Source organism: Marmota monax, unplaced genomic scaffold (genome assembly GCF_021218885.2).
Source record: "Marmota monax isolate L192 unplaced genomic scaffold, Marmota_monax_Labrador192_F-V1.1 WCK01_AAM20220418_F8-fsc00012, whole genome shotgun sequence".
Classification (NCBI taxonomy): Eukaryota; Metazoa; Chordata; class Mammalia; order Rodentia; family Sciuridae; genus Marmota; species Marmota monax.
In genome coordinates, this window is record NW_026695227.1 from 29,647,412 (window position 1) to 29,672,109 (window position 24,698).

Consider the following 24,698-nt stretch of genomic DNA (forward strand, 5'->3'; position numbering starts at 1 on the left):
CTCTGATAGGTCATCAGTATTCATTCCCATGAGTCTTGCCCCTCCCACTTTGACTACTATACTCCAAACTAAGGATGTGAGTTTGGCAATTGGGGAGAGATTTCCACACCCCAGTAACAGAATTCCTCCTTCCTGTATCCATATCTCAGGAATGAGCAACCGCTCCGTGACATTCATATCATCCTCATCAAAGACTGGGTAAGTGGCCTTATTCTAATAGTCTCCAAGGGAGATGACATCCACCTAGATACGGGTGTGATATCCAAGAATATAGGTAGCTCTGAGCCTTGAGCTTTCAGAAGCCTCCCTCCTAAAAGAGCAAACGTTCGTCCTTTGCCACTCTCCGGTAAAGCTGAACTACAGAGAAAGAACTCCCACCTCCATTTAAATCCCTGTCAGAGATCCCTAGAATCCCAGGGTTAGCCCTAGGCCTCAACATAATAGATTTCAGGAAATTCTCTTTATTCAATTGAGCAAATAAGGTAACAGAAAATGATAGAATAAAGGAATAAAGAACTAGAGACTTAGAATAAAGTTAAAAAGAAAATTAACAAAAGTTTAAGAGTCCCCAAATTGGGAGATGTCAGAAATCTTTTACATGAAGACAAGGAGAGGGGTTGGGGCTTAGTGGTTGAGTGCTTGCCTAGCATGTGCAAGGCCCTGGGTTCGATCCTCAACACCATATAAAAATAAAGAAGTAAAATAAAGGTATTAACAAATATAACTAAAAAATAAATATTTAAAAACAAGAAGATGACAAGGAGAAAAATGATCAGGTTACCACACCAGAGACTTAATTTAGACATTAGGAATAATTTCCAATAGCAACACTGAGAAACAGAGCCCTGAGTAGTCGTGAAAGATGGTAACATCCTGCTTCAGAAGGCTTTAAAGATATGCTTTTAAAAATCAGTTTGACATGTTTTAGATATGGTCCCTGCCTGAACCAGGAAAGAAAGATGAACTCCCTAGGTCCCTGTTTGAACATAATTTGTCATTATCTCAGAGAGTTGGCCCTTGTAAAATAAAACCATGCCTTTTAAAGAGATTGATCATTATGCTTTAACCTTCTCAGTGCTGAAACCATGGAAGGATTAACTGATAAGTGATCTCATACCGACATAAATTGTAATGTAATTATTATAAACCTTTACATATAAGAACCACTTTGGTCAAAAATCCTTTGAGTCTATGATCTTAATAATCCTCTAAAGCATGCAGGAGGAATTTTCTTGATGAAAACATAGGCTCAGTCTGGTTATGACACTTAATCTCCTAGTGCCCAGTAAGAGCTTTTTCCTGTGGGCCCCATATTCATCAGGGAATTGCAGTCCCAGAGCCAGTGCTGCCCATTCCTGGTGGAGTGTGACAACAAAATCCCTAGGGTCAGTGGAGGCCAGGGAGGGGGAGAGCAAAGGGTGGGACATCTTTCCCTCATTCATCCACAACTCCTCTCATTTTGGCACAGAAACACCAGGCTTCCAGATTTCGCTACACCCCCAAAGATTAGATCAGAGTTCAGCACTGGAGTGAAGCCATCAAGAACCCCCTCCCACAACCTGAAGATACAGGACTCTGGCCAATCAGCTTACCACCCTGGACCCTGACATTACCATCAAAGAACAAGGACTCCTCTGCTCCCATCAGATGTTTTACCCAGTTTGCCTTTCCCTCAACTGCCATCCTGCCTACCCTGCTGTACTCAGGAACCCAAGCCTCATAGTTACTTATCCCAACATGACTGAGCAGCACCTGGCAGATTGGTACCACCCAGTGCAAGAATCTCCACGGAATGAGAAGTTAGAAACAGAAGGGCAGAATCAGGCTGGGATTTTTTGGCCTCTGTGATTAAGACAAATAGCCAAAGAGAGTGTGTCAGGTATAGATAGTTCTGTATAGAAAGGAGTATTCAGGAATTAGTGAGATAAGTTATGGAATACAGAGATGGAAAGGTAGCAGTTTTAAAATACACTGATAAATGTGAAGCCCATCATTTCCTTCTGAAAAAAAAGGAAACTTGCATTACTTTTGGGACTTAATTCGGTATCAAGAGTCGAACACAGTACTTGCATAATCCGCTCCTTTGCCAGGGTTCTATTTTGTGTGGTACTTGAGCATGAGGCCTGCAAAGGCACAGAGTGGGGGACAGTCTATTTCCTCAACCCCTTTAACCCTCCTGATTTCTAGGCTCATCTGACACTCCACATGAAAAAGAAGACTGTCTCTCTTGACCACATCCTAGATGGCCCTTTTTTAGGACTCATTGTGAATTCCTTTCATGACAGAATCTGAGTTATAGGTGATGGAGAAAATTGGTTTCATCTCCCTGTGACTTTTTACAGTGAATCTGTGTTTTCTTAGTCTTCTTTCAAATATTTTACTGTTTCCCCTATAAATAATTGAAATTCACAAGATATTCCAATATTTTAGCAACAATATGACATGTATCTAAAGGAACACATACACTCACAAAACTTCTGTCATCGCTCAAGACCCAGTTTGGGTTCAGATATTAATGCAGAAAGTTTTCTTTCTTTTTAGTACAACCTAGAGAGCAAGCATAGGGCAGCAAAGGTCCTGAAGTGGATGATGCTTAGAGAGAATATGGTCTTCTAGATCTCCTCCTTTAGATCCTGTTTGCTGTCTTGAGAGATGGGCAGGAGGGTAGAAGCATCACCACGACGACTGTTTTTACTGCAGTGCCACTTGCCTAGTAAAATACCTAGCAAGGAGAATAAACTTAATTTTTTTCTGCCCATGTGACTATATCTAGAACTCAGCTCAGTTGGCTGAAAAAGAGAAGATATTAGATAAATATCACTGGACCAGGAAGAGAGATTTGTGACTGTGGGCAGACCTGCCACAGCTTATGGTTGTAACCGGGAACTTGGAAATCAAGTGAGACCCAAGAACATCCCAATTGCCAAACAAAGGAGCCTGCAAACAACAACTGAGGAAATAAATGTGACATAAAAAATTGACCTCTTGGTTTTCTCTTGGGTTGTAGAATGTAGCAATGAAATTTTTGAATTATGATATTGAATTTGATTCAAAGAACAACATTATATAATGAGAGAAGACCTGGATTATAAAGTCAACAATTAAATTCTGAATTTGTCTAAGTTAATTTTCAGTGCAGGCATCAGTTTTCTCTCATACAATTAGTAGGCATAACTAGCAAATGCCCTGAAGTCTCCTTTCATTTTTAATATTCTGTGTACTATATGGTTTTGGTATACCATTCCAACAGTAACCTATCGCCATCTATCCAAGCTGGTGACCTATGCTGGGTTCACAAAATCTGACTATTCCAATAACTTAAGAAAATGGTGAAGAAAGCACACAAACACAGAAATATCTTTTCAAAATCCAGGGATGGCTCTGTGACCTTAGGGGTCTATGGAAAGAAAGACAGACACTGGAATTCTTTATTCTTATATAGGGGACACACAAGGGGAGGTTCCATGGAACATTCTATCCCCAAAAAGGCAAAGGTAGGATAATGAAGGAATAGGTGGGTGTAATTCAACCCCATTGGGTGGCGCCCACTCCTGGAGCCACATGTTCCTTATCCAAGTGGAGATAAACCCAATGTTTTGCAGGGTGCCATAACTGTTCAGCACCACTTTACTCAGGACTTAGAGGTATGCACATAGCTTCAGGAGCCACTGAAGTGGCTCCTGACAGTAATCCCCCTACCTAAGGAAAGTCTACTTACTCCAAAAGTATTTCCTATGAGAAAGGATTATTTCTAATATTCATCAAAGATGGAGATATTTGCAAACAAAAATACATTACCTGGCAAGGAAGATAGAATTGTTACGTATTTTCTAAAGAAGATCTAAATAAGTGAACGTAAGTATACAACAACGAATTTAATCTTCAGGGTGAGAATTTGTCACACCAGTATAATGATAAGCAGAATGCATTATAGCAATAAAGTAAGTTTTTAAAAATTTTCACCTCATTAGATGGTCACTTGACATTAGTTTTAATATAATTTTACATTATTAAGATTTCATAAAATTAATGGAGAATTTTTAAAATAAAGGATACCATAATTATTGTGTTGTACCAAAAACAAAAACTAGACCAGGATACCCTCTATTCACCTGTTAATTCAACAGTATTAAAAATGCTTTCAGGAAGAGTCATCATAGCAGATTAGAGAAAGGCTGCATTTCCGATTGTTCTGTGGCTCAGGATTCAAACAGCAGGAATACTGCTTCTCAGTGAAGTGGGCAGAAGAGGGAATTCACTGAAATTCAGTATCAGAGAGTCAAAGTCTCTTAGAAACTCAAAAACCAGGTGTAATGAACAAAGAACAAAACAGAGTACATTGAGGTTAATCTGTTTGTGGCAGCAGCAGTGGCACTGGTTCACCAGAGAGTGGAGGGATAACAGAAATCTGATGAACAAATATGGCATAAAAAAACCCATGGATAAGGTCTGAACTTATCTCCTCCTCCTCTATAGTCATCACTTTCTACATCTTTTCTGTTCCCTCTGTTCACATTTTGAACATTCTAAACTTTCTTTTACCTTCCTATGATATTTTCTTTTAAAGATCTATGTTTTGGAACCATTTGGTTATATAACTCCTGCTCCCACCACTCGTGTTGTTACAGTTACTAATACTGTGGATGGTGTAGTTGACACCTGCTGTTTAATAGCAGATCGAGTTCATGGCTATTTATTGTTTTTGCTATTGGCAATTGCTGACCTCACCATTCCTGTTTTTGTGGTAATTAGTGTTGTAAACATCACATACATAATGCTGTATGTTATCTATTTTAGTTGTTTCATTTGTTTCCCATTTTTGGTGCTTTGAATCTATAGGGCCACTACAAGTTCACAGGGTAGAGACTCTACTGCTAAACTAAACCCAGCCAAGAGAGCACAACTTGCTCCACACACAAATTAACCATGCTCAAACTTCAGTGATACTTTAATACAAAGAATATCAAAGACCAAAAAAAAAAAAAAAAAAACAACAACAAAAAAAACTAATGACCAGGCCCCAAGTAGGAATGGCTAGGGGTTGGGAGGGGTTCAAGTCCCACTCATGGACATCCACTCTTAACAGCAAAAACATTAACACAAAAACTGTGGATAACATGCCTATGAGGGTGCTCATTCTAAATCACTCTAGGACACATTGGCAAGAGGAGGCTGTACCCTAACAAGGCCCAAACATATGAGTAAAAGAGAAATCCATACCAACATAGGCTCAAACCCCAAGAAAGGAATACAAGAAATATACAAAAAAGTAACCTGGCCCCTTATATAGTTCATAATTCACCAGCAACTGACTCTGAAGATATTTAATTAAATAAAAATACAAAAAAGAATTCAAAAGAATGACTATAAAAATAATCAAAGAATTCCAAGAGAACACAGAAAAATAACTAAATGAATTAAGGAAATCAGTTACAGGGTATAAACAAGCAATTTAATAAAGAGAAGAAGATAATGAAAAAGAACAGAAACCTTGAAAATTAAAGGCACAATAAATTAAATATGTTCAGTTGAAAGTCTATAATAGAGTAGACCATGCAGAACACAATCTCAAAAAAAAAAAAAATACCACTCACATGGACTACAGAAACAAGTAGGGGTTTCCATCCTCATATCAAATAAAGTAGACTTCAAGCCAAAGTTAATCAAAAGGGATAAAGAAGGACTTTCATACTGCTCAAGTGAACCATACATCAATAAAACAAAACAAATATAAATATATATGCCGCAAACAATGGAGCATCTACATTCATCAAACAAACTAGAGAATTCTCAAGTTCAAGAATCAAATAGACCATAACACAATAATTCTGGGTGACTTTAACACATCTCTTTCACCACTGGATATATCTTCCAAACAAGAGCTGAACAAAGAAATTATAGAACTCAATAATACAATCAATAACTTAAACTTAAATGACATACATAGAACATTTCATCCATCAATAAGCGAATACACTTTCTTCTCAGCAACACATGGATCTTTCTCTAAAATAGACCATATATTATGCTACAAAGCAACTCTTAGAAAATACAAAAAAAATAGAGATACTACCCTGGATTCTATCAGATTATAATGGAATGAAATTAGAAATCAATCATAAAATAAAAAATAAAAGCTATTCTAACACCTAGAGACTAAATAATTTCTTATTGAATGAACAATGGATTGCAAAAGACATCAAAGAAGAGATTTAAAAAGTAAAAAATTCTTAGAGGTAAATGAGAACACTGATAAAACATATCTAAATCTCTGGGACACTATGAAGGCAGTACTAAGAGGAAAGTTCGATGCATGGAGTTCATTCCTTAAAAGAAGAAAAAGTCAACAAATAAATGACTTAACATTGCATCTCAAAGCCCTAGAAAGAGAAGAACAAATCAACACCTAAAGCAGTACAAGACAGGAAATAATTAAAATCAGATCTGAAATCAATAAAATTGAAACAAACAATTGAAAAAAATGACAAAACAAAAAGTTGGTTCTTTGAAAAAAATAAATAAAGTTGATAAACCTTTAGCCATGCCAATGAAGAGAAGGAGAGAGAAAACTCAAGTTACTAACATCAGTGATGAAACGGGAATATCACGACAGATACTACAGAAATACAGAAGATAATTAGAAATTATTTTGAGAATTTATACTCCAGTAAAATAGAAAATACTGAAGGCATTAACAAATTTCTAGAATCAAATGATTTACCCAAACTGAACCAGTATAATATACATTATTTAAACAGAACAATTTCAAGCAATGAAATAGAAGATGCCATCAGAAGCCTACTGACCAAGAAAAGTCCAGGACTAGATGGTTACACAGCCAAGTTCTAGAAGACCTTTAAAGAACTATTACCAATACTCCTCAAATTATTTCATGAAATAGAAAAAGAGGGAACACTTCCAAACTTATTCTATGAGGCCAATATCACACTAATTTCAAAACCAGGCAAAGACACATCAAAGAAAACTTCAGACCAATATCTCTAATGAACACAGATGCAAAAATTCTCAATAAAATTCTGGCAAATCGAATTCAAAAACATATCAAAAAAGTAGTGCACCATGATCAAATGGGGTTCATCTCAGGGATGCCAGGTTGGTTCAACATACAGAAATCAATAAATGTAATTTATCACATTAGTAGACTTAAAGATAAGAATCATATGATCATCTCAATAGATGCAGAAAAAGCATTCGACAAAATACAGCATCCCTTCATGTTCAAAACTCTAGAAAAACTAGGAAGAACAGGTACTTCTCTCAACATTGTAAAAGCTTCCTATGCTAAGCCCCAGGCCAACATCATTTTAAATGGAGAAAAATTGAAGGCTTTCCCTCTAAAAACTGGAACAAGATAGGGATGCCCTCTTTCACCACTTCTATTTAACATAGTTCTTAAAACACTGGCCAGAGCAATTGGATAGACAAAAGAAATTCAAGGGATACAGATAGGAAAAGAAGAATGGTACAAATTAGCACTATTGGCTAATGATATGATTCTATACCTAGAAGACCCAAACAATTCCACCAGAAAACTTCTAGAACTAGTAAATAAACTCAGCAAAGAAGCAGGATATAAAATCAACACCCATAAATAAAAGGCTTTCTGTATATCAGTGACAAATTCTCTGAAAGGAAAACTATCCCATTTACAATAGCCTCAAAAAAATATAAAATACTTAGGAATCAATTTAACAAATAAGTGAAAGACCTTACAGTGAAAACTACAGAACACTAAAGAAAGAAATTAAAGAAGACCTTAGAAGATGGGAAGATCTCCCTTGTTCTTGGGTACACAGAATTAATATTGTCAAAATGACCATACTACCAAAAGCACTATACAGATTTAATGCAATTCTGATCAAAATCCTAATGACATTCCTCATAGAAACAGAAAAAGCAGTCATGAAATTCATCTGGAAAAATAAGAGACACAGAATAGCTAAAGCAATCCTTAGCAAGAAGAGTGAAATAGGTGGCATCACTACATCAAACCTTAAACTATACTACAGAGCTATAGTAACAAAAATGGCATGGTATTGGCACCAAAATAGACTTGTTGACCAATGGTACAGAATAGAGGACACAGAGACTAACCCACATAAATACAGTTATCTTATATTAGACAAAGGCGCCAAAAACATATATTGGAGAAAAGACAGCTTCTTCAACAAATGGTGCTAGGAAAACTGGAAACCCATATGCAACAAAATGAAAATAAACCCCTATCTCTCACCATGCACAAAACTCAAACTCAAAGTGGATCAAGAACCTAGGAATTAAACCAGAGACCCTGCACCTAATAGAAGAAAAAGTAGGCCCAAATCTCCATCATGTCAGATTAGGCCCTGACTTTCTTAATAAGACTCCTGTAGCGCAAGAATTAAAATCAAGAATCAATGATGATGAATTGAAACTCAAAAGCATCTTCTCAGCAAAAAACAACAACAAAAAAAAAAAAAAACAGAAAATTTTTACCACACACACATCAAATACAGCACTAATCTCTAGGATATATAAAGAACTCAAAAATCTTAACACCAAAAAAAAAAAAAAAATCAATAAATGGGCCAAGGAACTGAACAGACACTTCTCAGAAGATGATATACAATCAACAAATATGTGAAAAAATGTTCAAATCTCTAGCAATTAGAGAAGTGCAAATCAAACCTATTCTAAGATTTCATCTCACTCCAGTCAGAATGGCAGCTATTATGAAGACAAACAACCATAAGTGTTAGTGAGGATGTGGGGAAAAGGACACACTCTTACATTGCTGATGGGATTGAAAATTGGTGAAACCAATTTAGTAAGCAGTATGGAGATTCCTTGGAAAACTGGGAATGGAACCACCATTTGAGCTGGCTATCCCACCTTGGGTTTATACCTAAAGGACAGCATACTGCAGGAACACAGCCACATCAATGTTTATAGCAGCACAATTCACAATAGCTAAACTGTGGATCCAACCTAGATACCCTTCAGTAGATGAATAGATAAGGAAAATATGGTGTATATATATACACAATGGAATTCTATTCAGCATTAAAAGAGAATAAAATTGTGGCATTTGAATGTAAATTGATGGAGTTGGAAAATATAATGCTAAATGAAGTAAGCCGATCCCAAAAAACCAAATACCAAAAGTCTTCTCTGATATAAGGATGTTGTTTCATAATGGAGATTTTGGGGACCATGTAAGGAATGGAGGAACTTTAGATAGGGCAAAGGGGTGTGGGGGAAGGGAGGGGGCATGGGAGTAGGAAAGATGGTGGAGTGAGACCGACGTCATTACTCTAAGTACATGAACGGTGTGACTCTACTTTGTGTTCAACCAGAGACATGAAAAATTGTGCTCTATTTGTATAATATGAATTGAATTGCATTCTGCTCTTATATATAACCAATTAGAATAAATAAAATAAAATAATTGAAAGAACCATAATTCCAAAACCAGTTGAAGGTAGTAACTAATTAAGATCAGAGCTTAAATTGATAAAATGAGAATAAAATAAAACATACAAATGATCAATAAAATGAAGAGTTGGTTCTTTGAAAAGATAATCAAGAGTCATGAGTCCTTAGCCAAACTAATCAAAACAAAAATAAGATCCAAATTAACAAAATTAGAGGTGAAGAACGAGAAATCACCACAAACATCACAAATCCAGAGGATCATCACATATTATTTTGAAAACTCCAATAAATTAGAAAATCTGAAAGAAATAGACACATTTCTAGACATATATGACTTGTCCAATTTGAATCAAGAAGACAGTAGGACCAAGAAGTCCAATACCAAGCATTGAGATAGAAGTAGTAATAAAAGACTTCCAACAAAGAAAACCCCAGGACCAGGCAGATTCTCAGATGAATTCTATCAAACTGTTAAAGAACTATGTCATTGTTCCCCAAATTATTTCATGAAATAGAAAGGGATGGAACACTTCCTAATTTACTCTGTGAAGCCCAATATCACCCCCATACCAAAACCAGATAAGGACATGTCAAGGAAAGAAAACTACAGACCATTTTTTTAGATCTTAAAAATTCTTAATAAAATATTAACAAATCATGTTCAACAACATTTTAAGAAGATGGTATGTCATGACCAACTTGATTTTATCCCAATGATGCAAGGATGATTTAATATACACAAATTAATGCACATAATTCACCACATAAATAGCACAAAAATCATGTACTTATATCAAAAGATGCAGATAAGGCCTTCAACAAAATTTAGCACCCATTCATGATAAAACACAGAAGAAACTAAGGATAGAAGGAACCACCCAAAACATCATAATGGTTATCTATATATGACAAATCCAAAGTCAACACAATAGTGAATGTGGAAAAACTGAAAGAATTTTCTTTAAAGTCCAGAACAAGATAAGAATGTCCACTCTCACCACTCCTATTTAATATAGTACTAGAAATTTTAACCAGAGCAATTGAGGAAGAGAAGGAAATAAAAGGGATAAAAATTAGAAAGGGAGAAGTCAAATCATCCATTTTCAGATGATATGTGCCTATTTTTAGAAAAATCCAAAAAGCTCTACTAGAAGACTGGTAGAACTAATAAATAAATTCAGCAATGAAGCAGGTTACAAAATAGAAATACAAAAATCAATGGCTTGCCTGTACACCAATAATGACTCTGCCGAGAACAAAATAAAGAAAACAAGTCCATTCACAACAGCCTTTAAAAAGTACCTAGGAATAAATCTAATCAAGGTAATGAAAAAAACTCTATAATGAAAACTATAGAACATTAAAGAAAGAAATTGAAGAAGACACACATGGAAAGACTTCCTATTTTTATGGATAAGCAGAATTAACATTATTAAAATGACCATATTATCTAAAGAAATATACATATTCAATGCAACCCCATCAAAATACCATGATTTTCTTCACAGAACTAGGAAAAAACAGTATTAAGATTCATTGGAAGAATAAAAGATCCAGAATGGGCCAAAGCAATTTCATGTTTTAAAAAATGCTTGGGTCATCACAATATCCAACTTCAAATTTTACTACAGAGTTATATTAACATATATGGTATTGGCATAAAAACAGCACACATAGACCAAAGGTATAGATTAGAAGGCACAGAGAAAAACCAATATACATACAGTCATCTGATTCTTGACAAAACTACGAAAAACATGCTGGGAAAAAAACAGCCTTTTAAAGAAATGATTCTTGGAAAACTAGTCATCCATATGTCAAATAATGAGACTAGTTCCTTATCTCTCACACTGCACAACATTTAATTCAAAGTGCATCAAAGACCTAGATATTAGACCAGAAACTCTGCAACTCCTAAAAAAAATGTAGTATCCACACTCCAACATATAGGTGCAGGCAAAGACCTTCTCAATAGGACCCTCAAAACACAGGAAATAATGCCAAAAATAATAAATGGGTGGCATCAAATGAAAAGAAACAATTAAGAATGTGAATAGAGAATCTACAGAATGGAAGAAAATCTTTGTTGGCTACTCTTCTGACAGAGGATTAATAAACAGACTATATAATTAGCTCAAAAAACTTTACCACCAAAAAAACAGATAACCCAATAATAAATGGGGAAATTAATTAAACAGACACTTTTCAAAATAAAAGTGGCCAACTACAAATGTGAAAAACAATGTTCATCATTAGCAATTAGGGAAATAGAAATTAAAACTACATTGAGTATAACATTCTAATTAGGATCCCATTCTTGTGGCTGAAGATGATGTGAAGTTACATTGGTCATGTATTTATATATGAACATAGGAAAGTTATGTTATGTCCAAAAGATATAATAAAAAATTTTTTAAAAACTATACTGAGATTTTATCTCACTCCAATTAGAATACCATAAAGTATACAAACAATAATAAATGCTGTAGAGTATGTGGAGAAAAAGATATACTTTCACACTGTTGGTGGAGAAACATAGTATAATGTCTGTTGTAGTGTCAATACCATGCTGTTTTTATTACTATAGCTCTGTGGTATAATTTGAGGTCCAGAATCGTGATGCTGCCAGCATCACTCTTCTTGCTCAGGATTGTTTTGGCTATTCTGGGTCTCTTATTATTACAAATAAATTTTTAAAGATTTTTTAGTTGTAGGTGGACACAATATCTTTATTTATTTTTTATTTTAATGTGGTGCTGAGGGTTAACCCTAAGACACGTGCTAGGCAAGCACTCCACCACTGAGCCACAACACCAGGCCCCTTACAAATGAATTTTAGAACTTTTTGGTTTTTGTTTTTAGTTCTGTGAAGAAAGTCATTGGTATTTTGATGTGGATTGCATTGAATCTGTAGAATGCCTTCAGTTTTATGGCCATTTTATATTGATTCTACATAGCAAGAAAATTGGAGGTGTTTCCATCTTCCAAAGTCTTCTTTGATTTCTTTGTTCAGTGTTCTATAGTTTTCAATGTAGAGGTTTTTATTTCCTTAAGTAGATTCACTCTCGAGTTCATTTGTTTGTTTTTGTAATTGTGAATGGGATAGCTTTCCTGGTTTCTTTTTCAATAGATTTATTATTGGAGTACAGTTTATCTTGTGGCCTGCTAATGTGTTATTTGTTCATCAGCTCTAGAAATCTTCTGATGGAGTATTTTGGGTCTTCTAAATGTGGATAGAAGACACAGGGATGAATCCACATAGATAACAGTCACCTAATACTCAACAAAGTTGCAAAAAACATTGGCTAAAAGAGATCCCTTTTAACAAATGATGCTGGGTAAAATGGATATCCATATGTAGAAGAATGAAACTAGACCCCTGTCTATCACTCTGCAAAACAAGTCAACTCAGAGTGAATAAAAGGCCTAGGAATTATACAGAAACTCTGAACTGCTAGAAGAAAATACAGGCTCAACACTCCAACATATTGGCACAGGAACCAACTTTCTCAACAAGACTCCTAAACCATAAGAAATAAAACCAAGAGTCAATAAATTGGATGGCATCAAATGAAAAATCTTCTATACAGCAGAGGAAACAATTAGGAACATGAAGAGAGCCTACAGAATTGGAAAAGATCTTTGCCATCTGCTCCTCAAACAGAGGATTTTAATATCTACACTATATAAGAACTTAGTAACTTAGCACCCCCCAAAATTATGCAATGAAGAAATGAGCAAGCTTGCCGGGCTCGCGCTGGGGCTGAGCATCAGGCTGGCAGCAGAGGCGCTGCATTCGGAGCCGTCCCGGAGCCGGAGATGTGGCCCTCAAGAATCTTGAAGTCAAAGAAAATGCCCTGAGTCAACTGGATGTGCCCTTTAAAGTTAAAGTTGGTCATATTGGTAATCTTAAACTTAGAATTCCATGGAAAAACCTTTATACTCAACCATTTGAAGCTGTATCAGAAGATATTTATTTACTCATAGTGCCTTCTTCCAGAATAAAATATGATCCTTTAAAGGAAGAAAAATGGGATCCAACATGGCGGCGAGAGGGGAGGCAGCGCTTTCAGTACCTCCTCAACAACGGGGTCAGAGAGACGCATGGATATGCTTAGATTCGACCTGCTGAGAAACTCCTAGCAAAATTCCACTAAAGAGAGACCGGCCGGGAATCGGTAGGATTTTTGGAGGTGACAGTTTGCGCTAGATGAGTGAATCTCCGCCATGCAGCGCAGAGGTCTAGACCCGCCAGCCGCTGCCCGCGCGACTTGGCAACTGTTGGCTGCCTGCACGCGGCCCCCGCGTCAGGGCAGATAGCCTCTGAGGCGCAGCGCAGCAGGAGCGGTGCAGGGACTCTAGGAAGAGGTCTCTCACCAAGCCTTCATGAAATAGTGAACCGGGAGCTGAAACCAACCAGAGACAGACCAGTCCCACCCCTCCCTTCGGACACTCCGGCAAGGAGCCTGGGGCCCGCCATAGCAAAGAGATGACATCATCAGAGTTCCACCGACAGAATTCCTTCCCAGCGGAATCCACGTTAGCAGGTGTGTGACTCCCACCCCCTCCAGATACAAGCAGCCAGGAAACCACGGGAATCTCTCCGGGGGCATGTCTGTAGGGAAGCAGAGGGGATTCCAGATCCCCACCTCCCCTTAACACCAGCGGCAACACCAAAGATCTTAGCCACCAGTTTCTGGGGGCGTGCCCACCAAAGGGGTCCGGAAAAATTAAACTGTTGGTTCCCAGATCACCCCACCACAGCACTGGGGCTTAGATGAATGACAGAGAGGGTGTTCATCATTTGGGATATAGGACACGTGGTGGGGCTGCAAGTGTAATCAGATCCTTGGGGAACCGCCTCTGGTGAACAGGACCTGGCTGGCTGGCTGGGAGGAGGAACAGGGGGAGGGGCTGGATAAGTGAAAGGGCTCTGGACTAACAGGATTGAGAGACTCCCAGGAGCCACCGTACAGGGATTTCTGTCAGCACATAGAGGGCAGAAGCTCGGCTCAGAGGGCACAGCTCCGCCTATTGGAAGAGAAGAAAATGGGATTCAGCCATAGAACAGGGGATGCCAGCATGGCAGAGATCTGATGTCATCGGAGAGCGGCCGAGGAGAGAACTTCATCAGTGCCAGCGGCGACGGAAACAGTTGGTCCCCTGGTAGGGAGGGTGAGTCACAGATACCCGAGTCTCTCTCGCTTTGTCGTCGAGTCAGAGGGGAGAAGCGGGGCCGCCGCCCGCGCCCGCAAGGTAGGCAGACCTGCAACCAACCTGCAGATCAGGCCCAGCGGTCTGCAGGCGTGGTAGGAGGGGCAGGGCAGAGCCGCCGCCCACGCCAGCAAGGTAAGCAGACCTGCTACAGACTGGCGGATCAGGCCCAGCGGCCTGCCAGCGTGGTACACACTTCACCCCAACTGGAGTAGGGGCATAGCAGAGCCTTCGCCCGCGCCCAGATCAGGCCCAGCGGCCCGCCTGTGTGGTGGTCAAGTGACCCCAATTGGAGTGGGGGCGGAGCGGAACTGACACCCGTGCCCGCAAGGTGGGCAGACCGGCGACCAACCTGCAGATCAGGCCTAGCGGTCCCCGGGCATGGTAGGAGGGGCAGGGCAGAGCCTTCGCCCCCACCTGCAAGGTAGGCAGACCTGCGACAGAACGGCGGATCAGGCCCAGGGGTCCGCAGGCGTGGTAGACACCTCACACCAATTGGAGGAGGGGCAGAGCAGAGCCCCCACCCGCACCTGCAAGGGAGACTTTTCAACTATACAAGAGCAATATAAATATATAGGGGGGAAAAAAATTTCAAAAACACAACAGTTTCACCAAGAAGAAAGAAACACAAGCAGTATGAAAAGACAAGGAAAGAAAGGACTACAAGCAATGCAGGTCAACGCAACTTTAGATGAGGTAACAGCTGCAGCAGATGGAATGTCAGATAAAGAATTCAGGATATATATGCTTCAGATGATCTGGAGTATCAAGGAAGACATTAGACAGCAAAATCAGACAATGAAAGATCACTTCGACAAGGAATTACACAAACAAATCCAGGAAGCAAAAGATCAACTATACAGGGAGATAGAGGTTATAAAAAACAAACAAACAGAAATCCTAGAAATGCAGGAAGCAATAAACCAACTTAAAAACTCAATTGAGAATACTACCAGAAGAGTAGAACACTTAGAAGATAGAACATCAGACAATGAAGACAAAGTATTTCAACTTGAAAAGAACATAGACAGCTCAGCAAGACTGTTAAGAAATCATGAGCAGAACATCCAAGAAATATGGGATAACATTAGGAGACCAAACTTAAGAGTCATTGGGATACAGGAAGGTATAGAACTCCATACCAAAGGAATGAGCAATTTATTCAATGAAATAATACGAGAAAACTTCCCAGACTTGAAGAATGAGACAGAATCCCAAATCCTAGAAGCCTACAGGACGCCGAATGTGCAAAATTATAAGAGATCCACACCTAGACACATTATAATGAAGATGCCCAACATACAGAATAAGGAGAGAATTTTAAAAGCTACAAGAGAAAGGAAGCAGATTACATTTAGGGGCAAGCCAATCAGGATAACAGCTGATCTTTCAACACAGACTCTGAAAGCTAGAAGATCCTGGAATAACATATTTCAAACACTGAAAGAAAATGGGTTCCAACCAAGAATTGTGTATCCAGCGAAATTAAGCTTCAGGATGGAAGATGAAATTAAAACCTTCCACGACAAACAAAAGTTAAAAGAATATGCAGCTAGAAAACCATCTCTTCAAAACATCCTCGGCAAAACATTACAGGAAGAGGAAATGGAAAATAACAATGAAAACCAACAGTGGGAGGTAGGACAGTAAAGGGGGGGGGGAATAATCAAAGAGGAAAACAAACCATGTTTAGTAACATAAATAAACAAATATGGCTGGAACAACAACCCATATCTCAATAATAACCCTAAATGTTAATGGCTTAAACTCACCAATTAAGAGACACAGGCTAGTAGAATGGATCACAAAACAAGACCCAACAATATGCTGCCTACAGGAGACGCATTTGATAGGAAAAGACATACATAGGCTGAAGGTGAAAGGTTGGGAAAAATCATATCACTCATATGGACTTCGGAAACAAGCAGGAGTGTCCATACTCATATCAGATAAAATAGATTTCAAGCCAAAGTTAATCAAAAGGGATAAAGAGGGACACTACATACTGCTCAAGGGAACCATACACCAACAAGACATAACAATCATAAATATATATGCCCCAAACAATGGTGCAGCTATGTTCATCAAACAAACTCTTCTCAAGTTCAAGAGTCTAATAGACCACCATACAATAATCATGGGAGACGTCAACACACCTCTCTCGCCACTGGACAGATCTTCCAAACAAAAGTTGCATAAGGAAACTACAGAACTCAATAACACAATTAATAACCTAGACTTAATTGACATATATAGAATTTACCACCCAACATCAAGCAGTTACACTTTTTTCTCAGCAGCACATGGATCCTTCTCAAAAATAGATCATATATTATGTCACACGGCAACTCTTAGACAATATAAAGGAGTAGAGATAATACCATGCATCCTATCTGATCATAATGGAATGAAACTGAAAATCAACGATAAAAGAAGGAAGGAAAAAGCATACATCACTTGAAGAATGAACAATAGGTTACTGAATGATCAATGGGTTATAGAAGACATCAAGGAGGAAATTAAAAAAATCTTAGAGATAAATGAAAACACAGACACAACATATCGGAATCTATGGGACACATTGAAAGCAGTTCTAAGAGGAAAATTCATTGCGTGGAGTTCATTCCTTACAAAAAGAAAAAACCAACAAATAAATGATCTCATACTTCATCTCAAAATCCTAGAAAAAGAAGAGCAAAACAACAGCAAAAGAAGTAGAAGGCAAGAAATAATTAAAATCAGAGCTGAAATTAATGAAATCGAAACAAAAGAAACAATTGAAAAAATTGACAAAACTAAAAGTTGGTTCTTTGAAAAAATAAACAAAATCTACAGACCCTTAGCCATGCTAGCAAAGAGAAGAAGAGAGAGAACTCAAATTACTAGCATATGGGATGAAAAAGGCAATATCACAACAGACACTTCAGAAATACAGATATAATCAAAAATTATTTTGAATCCTTATACTCCAATAAATTAGAAGACAGTGAAGGCATAGATAAATTTCTTAAGTCATATGATCTGCCCAGATTGAGTCAGGAAGATATAGACAACTTAAACAGACCAATATCAATTGAGGAAATAGAAGAAACCATAAAAAGACTACCAACTAAGAAAAGCCCAGGACCGGATGGGTACACAGCAGAGTTTTACAAAACCTTTAAAGAGGAACTAATACCAATACTTTTCAAGCTACTTCAGGAAATAGAAAAAGAGGGAGAACCTCCAAATTCATTCTACGAGGCCAACATCACCCTGATACCTAAACCAGACAAAGACACTTCAAAGAAAGAAAACTACAGACCAATATCTCTAATGAACCTAGATGCAAAAATCCTCAATAAAATTCTGGCGAATCGGATACAAAAACATATCAAAAAAATTGTGCACCATGATCAAGTAGGATTCATCCCTGGGATGCAAGGCTGGTTCAATATATGGAAATCAATAAATGTTATTCACCATATCAATAGACTTAAAAATAAGAACCATATGATCATCTCGATAGATGCGGAAAAAGCATTTGACAAAGTACAGCATCCCTTTATGTTCAAAACTCTAGAAAAACTAGGGATAACAGGAACATACCTCAATATTGTAAAAGCAATCTATGCTAAGCCTCAGGCTAGCATCATTCTGAATGGAGAACAATTGAAGGCATTCCCTCTAAAATCTGGAACAAGACAGGGATGCCCTCTCTCACCACTTCTGTTCAACATAGTTCTCGAAACACTGGCCAGAGCAATTAGACAGACGAAAGAAATTAAAGGCATCAAAATAGGAAAAGAAGAACTTAAATTATCACTATTTGCAGGTGACATGATTCTATACCTAGCAGACCCAAAAGGGTCTACAAAGAAACTATTAGAGCTAATAAATGAATTCAGCAAAGTGGCAGGATATAAAATCAACACGCATAAATCAAAGGCATTCCTGTATATCAGTGACAAATCTTCTGAAATGGAAATGAGGACAACAACTCCATTCACAATATCCTCAAAAAAATTAAATAAAATACTTGGGAATCAACCTAACAAAAGAGGTGAAAGACTTATACAATGAAAACTACAGAACCCTAAAGAGAGAAATAGAAGAAGATCTTAGAAGATGGAAAAATATACCCTGTTCATGGATAGGCAGAACTAACATCATCAAAATGGCGATATTACCAAAAGTTCTCTATAGGTTTAATGCAATGCCAATCAAAATCCCAACGGCATTTCTTGTAGAAATAGGGAAAGCAATCATGAAATTCATATGGAAAAATAAAAGACCCAGAATAGCCAAAACAATGCTAAGCAGGAAGTGTGAATCAGGCGGTATAGCGATACCAGACTTCAAACTATACTACAGAGCAATAGTAACAAAAACAGCATGGTACTGGTACCAAAACAGGCGGGTGGACCAATGGTACAGAATAGAGGACACAGAAACCAATCCACAAAACTACAACTATCTTATATTTGATAAAGGGGTAAAAGCATGCAATGGAGGAAGGATAGCATCTTCAACAAATGGTGCTGGGAAAACTGGAAATCCATATGCAACAAAATGAAACTGAATCCCTTTCTCTCGCCATGCACAAAAGTGAATTCAAAATGGATCAAGGAGCTTGATATCAAATCAGAGACACGCCGTCTGATAGAAGAAAAAGTTGGCTACGATCTACAGTCGGTGGGGTCGGGCTCCAAATTCCTCAATAGGACACCCATAGCACAAAAGTTAATAACTAGAATCAACAAATGGGACTTACTCAAACTAAAATGTTTTTTCTCAGCAAAAGAAACAATAAGAGAGGTAAATAGGGAGCCTACATCCTGGGAACAAATCTTTACTCCTCACACGTCAGATAGAGCCCTAATATCCAGAGTATACAAAGAACTCAAAAAATTAGACAATAAGATAACAAACAACCCAATCAACAAATGGGCCAAGGACCTGAACAGACACTTCTCAGAGGAGGACATGCAATCAATCAACAAGTACATGAAAAAATGCTCACCATCTCTAGCAGTCAGAGAAATGCAAATCAAAACCACCCTAAGATACCATCTCACTCCAGTAAGATTGGCAGCCATTATGAAGTCAAACAACAACAAGTGCTGGCGAGGATGTGGGGAAAAGGGTACACTTGTACATTGCTGGTGGGACTGACTGCAAATTGGTGCAGCCAATTTGGAAAGCAGTATGGAGATTTCTTGGAAAGCTGGGAATGGAACCACCATTTGACCCAGCTATTCCCCTTCTCGGTCTATTCCCTAAAGACCTAAAAAGAGCATGCTACAGGGACACTGCTACATCGATGTTCATAGCAGCACAATTCACAATAGCAAGACTGTGGAACCAACCTAGATGCCCTTCAATAGACGAATGTTTAAAAAAAATGTGGCATTTATACACAATGGAGTATTACTCTGCATTAAAAAATGACAAAATCATAGAATTTGCAGGGAAATGGATGGCATTAGAGCAGATTATGCTAAGTGAAGCTAGCCAATCCCTAAGAAACAAATGCCAAATGTCTTCTTTGATATAAGGAGAGTAACTAAGAACAGAGTAGGGTCAAAGAGCATGAGAAGAAGATTAACATTAAACAGGGATGAGAGGTGGGAGGGAAAGCGAGAGAGAAGGGAAATTGCATGGTAATGGAAGGAGACCCTCAGGGTTATACAAAAGTACATACAAGAGGTAGTGAGGGGAAAGGGAAAAATAATACAAGGGGGACAAATGAATGACAGTAGAGGGGGTAGAGAGAGAAGAGGGGAGGGTAGGGGAGGGGAGGGGGGATAGTAGAGGATAGGAAAGGCAGCAGAACACAACAGACACTAGTATGGCAATATGTAAATCAATGGATGTGTAACTGATGTGATTCTGCAATCTGTATATGGGGTAAAAATGGGAGTTCATAACCCACTTGAATCAAAATGTGAAATATGATATATCAAGAACTATGTAATGTTTTGAACAACCAACAATGAAAAAAAGTATAAATATGTCATACACCTGATGTTAATTTTATGACAAAACTAGTATAAATAAAATAATTTTAATATCCATATAGATCTCCTAAAGAAAGACAATGTTCTAAAATGGACTTGAATGTTCTAATTTCCTTACATTTCTATTTTGATTATTTAAGTACTTGAGAAAGGATGGAAAAAATCACTATTAAGCAGTCTAGCTTGAATGATAACATCTTAGATAAATAAGTGTAACTACTGGTTTATTATAATAGTCAGTTATGACTCAATAAATGGTAGATTGAATAAGTAAGCTCTTCTCTAAATTAAATTTTAATCACTAAGCATGTTATAGAGCCACTGTGTACTTTAAATATATATGAATTCATCAATCATTAAAAACTGACTGAGTGATTTAGGCAAATGAATGGTTGGATTCCTTACCTTAAGTGAAGCATTTTTAAAATTCATTTAGCACCAACTACCATGTACACAGCAAATTTACCTGGGTAAATTGCCTTGGAATATGATTTCTGGACTTAATGAGAACAATCCAGCACAGGAATGGCCAGGACCAGGAAACAGGCTTAGCTAGCATAATAAATGAGTCATGGATGAGCCAAACAAAGATCCAATTCCAGTAGGTCGGAACGAAGCCAGAGCTTATGGATAACAGTTGGTGTCCAAAGAGGCAGGCATTTCAATGAACCAGACCTGAAGGTTTGAGTAAAGTCAAGAATCATGAAAGGAAATGACACTTAAATACCAAGAAAAATGTCTCAGAATAAGGGTCAATGGGTAAACCCAAATATCCTCACACCTGATTTATACAGGACTGAATGCTCTATTTCTCCATTTTAAGATGGCTCTTTTTAATAATGGAGAGATAAATTCTATTTAGAAGGTCTTCTTCCTGTGGGACAGGAACAGTAATTGTTGGCAGTTCCAGAATGATTTAGGTATCATGGCAAACTCTCATAGTTCTAAGAGCATAGGTTCCTGAAATTCTACCCCTACTTTCCTTATTTCCCATTCAGACTGAGTGAGTGGCCCATGGCATGGACCCTGGTATGGTATTCTTTCAAATCACCTCTTCCTTGCTTACCCCAAATCCTTGCCCTTCACAGGGTGCATATCCATCCTGGAAAGTGACTCAGTATCAGGAGCACAGGATTTTTAGTTCTCTGTTCCCTTGTCCTTTCTGGAATCTGGATGCCCTTCCTTTCTCAGAAATACTGATTTTGAGTCTTTTTATCCTTTTAAAGCTGGGGAGGCCCCAGTGTGATTCCAAATTCTAAAATGCCTTTCAACTGGGGAGGGAAGGGCAACAGTCTTTAGTAATTTTAATTCAGTAAAGAACAGCAGTCATAGTGGCAAAAAAAACTTTAACTCTGATGGAATTACACACCATGAGGATTTATTATTTATCTTAGTCTACACCTGTAGATGATGATGATGATAACAATGATGATGATGATGATGATGATGATGATGATTTACACTGAGCAATATTGTACAGATTTTTAAAATATGCTTTATGTGTTATCATATTTAATTCCCATGACATTTGAAATTTGAAAGAGTACAATACCACAACTCTAATAGAATAAAATAGTATTTCAGTTTCAGCAAGGAAACAGAAGTTAAGCACAGATATATAATATGCACAAAGTGAAGCTGGGATTTGATCCTAGTCTGATGCAAGAGCCTATATTCTTAGTCATTGCACATATTGTCTATCTATATTCTAGGCTATTACTCTTTCTTAAATGTATGTGTTTTGCCAAGTATACCTTGCTATTTTTCCGTCCTGATTCTTTAAATATTTGGCTATGACTTCATAGAAAAATATCTTTGCTTAAACATTTTGCTCAAATAACTTCAATGTGATGGAATTACTGATTATTTCTAAGTCACTCTGAAAGAGATCATTTCAGTCAATCATATGTGATTTGATTTCTTGTATTTATCTCAATGTTCTTTGAAATATGACTTTTTAAATGTAGACATCTTATTCATATTTATGTTCCATTATTTTCTAGATGATTGTGATGTTAAAAGAGAACCATTGAAATATGAAAACCAGATAGAGAAGAATAGAAAATTCACTGTCATGAATTTCCAGTTTTAGGGATCAACTTTTTCAAACGGCCTTCAGGAAACACAGAGCCATCACAGAGTTCATCTTCCTGGGACTGTCTGCGGACCCCTGCCTGGAGGCTCTGCTCTTTGAGCCATTCCTAAGGATTTGGTTCTGAACTGCCATAAGAAACCTGATGCTGCTGCTAGTGATCAGTACTGAATCTCACCTCCACAACCTTTTTTCTGAGTCACTCCTCTTTCTTGTCACCTCTGTTTCTCTTCAGTTATGGTACCCAAGATGCTGGAGAACCTTCTGTGTCAGAAGAAAACAATTTCAATAGAGGGCTATCTTGCTTAGGTCTTCTTTGTGTTAATTACTGCATGGACTGAAGCCCCTCTGCTCTCAGCAATGGACTATGACGGCTATGCCTCCATCTGCCACCTACTGCTCTATGGCCAGAGGATAAGTAAGTAGTGGTGTGAGCTCTTGGGGACTAGACCTTCTGGAGTCTCTCATCAATATCCCTCTAGCAATGGAAATGGACTTCTGTGATATTCATGCCATCCCACACAACAGCTGTGTGCTATCCTGTCTCTTCCCTCTGTCCTGCTCTGACATCTCCACCAACTTCACGGTCATGCTGTGCTCCAGCATCCCTCATGGTATTGTAACTTGCCTTTCAATCTCTTCTTACACCTGCACTGTCTCCACCATCCTGAGCGTCACCTCTACCTTTGGCAGAAGCAAAATTTTTTCCACAAAGTTCTTACCACAACAATCATATTCTATGGCTCTGACTTTCTCTACTACCTCATGCCAACCTCAGTCTCCTCCCTGGAGTTGATCTTCTCTGTGCAATACAGAGTGATCACTCCTATTATGAATCCCCTCATCTACAAGGAGATAAAGGCAGCGGTGAAAAAGAACACTGGGGGAATACTTACAATGTTTTCATTGGCTGGAAAAAGAAAGAGGATAAGAGACAATTGATATAGAAACACAGGTAGCAAGACATTGGGTGAGTGGACATAAATCAGAACTTCCTGACTACTTAACTACTTATGATGTCAAATTTGGCAAAATAAATTTAAAATGCCTATTTTTTTTAAAAAGGCATGGAGCTACTTGAGAGTGAGTCATTCAGTTCAATAAGAAAGAGGCAAAGGAATGGATTAAATATTAATTTTATACTGTAAGATTTGATTGTAAATATATGCATTAATTATTTTCATTTTATATCACATATCTTTGTTAAGGTTTATTTGGGATAAATTATTTACCATTATTTATAGTTGAATTGTGGGACAATATTGAAAGCCATAGCATTTCTAAGTAGGTAAAGGCCTGAATCTTCAGAGAAAAGACACAATAAATTCATAAGTTATTGGAAATTGATTCAGGTTAAAGTTGCAGGAAGAGAAATATGTGAACCACCCTTATTGAGACTGAAGACTTCCCAAGTGTTTGTGCCTCCTGCCTCAGACTCCAAAGTCCCTGGGATTACAGGCATGTACCACCACAACTAGCAAGACTAGGATTTTGATTGAGACTAACTCCACAGAATAAGGTTAGAAGAGGTGGTACTCTATAATATTGAGTCTTATAATTCATGAACAAGTTATATCCCTTCATTAGGTCTTTATCATTTCTCTCAAAATAATTCTAGCTTTTATTGAAAATTTCTTGTGAACATATTGTGAAGTATATTAGTAAGCATTTAATGTTTTTAATTCCACATAAGTGTTATCATGTTTTTTCTTCATATGTCAAATATACTTTGTATACAACCAGACATGAAAAAATGTGCTTTATATGTGTAATATGAATTGTAATGCATTGGCTGGAAAAAGAAAGAGGATAACAGACAATTGATATAGAAACACAGGTAGCATCTATAACAACTTAGAATAAAAAATAAAATTAAAAAAAATACAAAATGGGGCAGGGGAATGTGGTTCCGTGGTTGAGTTCCCCTGAACTCAATCCTTAGAACCACGTCCACCAAA

General features: G+C 37.7%; 1 pseudogene; it reads left to right on the forward strand.

Annotated features, from left to right (window-relative positions):
• The window catches only part of LOC124087173 (olfactory receptor 8S1-like), a 35,641-nt pseudogene extending 11,970 nt beyond the window's left edge, over nucleotides 1-23,671 (forward strand).
• The last annotated feature ends 1,027 nt before the right edge of the window (nucleotides 23,672-24,698 follow it).